This window comes from Mytilus edulis, chromosome 7, assembly GCF_963676685.1.
Source record: "Mytilus edulis chromosome 7, xbMytEdul2.2, whole genome shotgun sequence".
Lineage (NCBI taxonomy): Eukaryota > Metazoa > Mollusca > Bivalvia > Mytilida > Mytilidae > Mytilus > Mytilus edulis.
The window spans coordinates 26,471,202-26,473,095 of record NC_092350.1 but is presented as its reverse complement, the minus strand read 5'-3'; positions in this window follow the sequence as shown (position 1 = coordinate 26,473,095).

Below are 1,894 nucleotides of genomic sequence, written 5' to 3'. Positions count from 1 at the left end.
GTACCTTGTCTGGGTATGAGGTCCGTTCGTACCTATTCTATTTCGTACCTTATATTGAATGTCCTTTTGTCTTTTGTCTATCTTTATTGATGTCATAATTGCTGTTCCAAATGAACAAATATTGTATGGCTATAAGGGAGTGGATGTAGGTTAACATTATAAAGAGTAGAGAATGATGACATGATAAATATATATGGTTAATGAGTAATATCACTTTAGGCATAATTCTGAATATAAGAGGGGCGAAAACTCCAATTTTTGTTTATGCATCCTTTTAACCAAAATTTATAAGTAACCACAAGTCGCAACTAACAATTAAGTAAAAACAATTTGTTGATATCTTATAAGGTTATTGAAAAAGAGTGAAAATAAGCCAAAATCAAAATTTAGATTTTGACCTTGACCTTTGACCTTGACCTAATTTTCATTTTTTTGGACCAAGGATCTTAAATCAAAAGACCCTAGGTCTCTATCACTTATGGTTTACCAGTTAGAAATGCATATCACTTATATCATATACAAAAGGGGGGATAACTCTCATATGGAGTCTCCGCATAGCTTCGGTCAAAATTAAACAGAACATCCTGAGGATATAACGAGCAATTTGGTAAAATAAATTTGTCGTAATCTTTTACGGTTGCGAAGGAGTAGTGGCCACAAGAAAAACAGTGTTCAGGGAGATAACTCTTACAAGGTAAAGTTTTCTGTTACGCGGTGTCAGTTTCAGAAGCGTATTATCTGTTTGATATCATATACCATATATCTAAGCGACATCTTGGGAAACAAAAAAACAGTGAAGCAAAAAAAAGTTGGCGGAAGAAAAAAAAAAAAAAAAATAATAATAATAATAATAATAATAATAATCAGAACAAATACAATAGGTCTTTCACCTGAAAGGTTGAAAGACCTAATAATAATCAGAACGAATTCAATAGGTCTTTCAACAGAAAGGTTGAAAGACCTAATAATCAGAACGAATACAATAGGTCTTTCACCTGAAAGGTTGAAAGACCTAATTAGTTCCGTTTACCTACTGACCTAATATTTTCTGTTATGATTTGACATAGTTAATCTCAGAGGCGGATTTAGGGGGGGGGGGCAGGTTGCCCCCTCCACCCTTTTTGGGAAAACATTGGTATATAGGGAATCAGGGAAGCGTGACTGGAGCGGGCCCCCTCTTAGGTCAGTCAGTGGGCCCCCACTTATGAAAAGTTCTGGATCCGCCACTGAATCTGATTATAAAGTCTGGTGACTGACCATGAACTCTAGGGATTAACTTGTAATTCGTATTAAAGCATATTTCTAATATTTTCAGTTAGCATAAAAATAGTTATCAAAAATAAGATAGTAAATAGTTATCATTTGTGATCAATTATTTGTTTCAAATAAGTTGTTACCTTTAATAAAATTGTGAGAAATTAAAATGCAATAAATTAAGAAGATAACACGTACCTGTAAAAATAGACACAAGACTAGAATGATAAATAGTTTTATTGGATAGCAATATAATATTTTCCACAAAACGTAACCAAAAGTTAGCGTGCAATAAATTCTAATATTGCACTAGTGCAATAAATCTTCAAAATTCATGACGTTATCAAAGTTTAAATCTTAATTTAAACCAATTTTTACTTTCCAATATTATATTGCTATACAATAAAAGGGTTATTGCATGAACATACTCGCAAGCTCGTGCAATATAAAATTCTACTCGGGACAATATTCCCCAATATTCGTGCAATAACCCTATATTATTGCACACCAGCTGCAACGTTTTCTTATATATACCACCCTACGTCCGTCTCTATGTTTACAAGTTTTTTTTATACATCCCGTTCTTAAAGATGTATTAGGCATTTTTTCTCTTTTTACTAAGACTTAATTTCCGTGTATA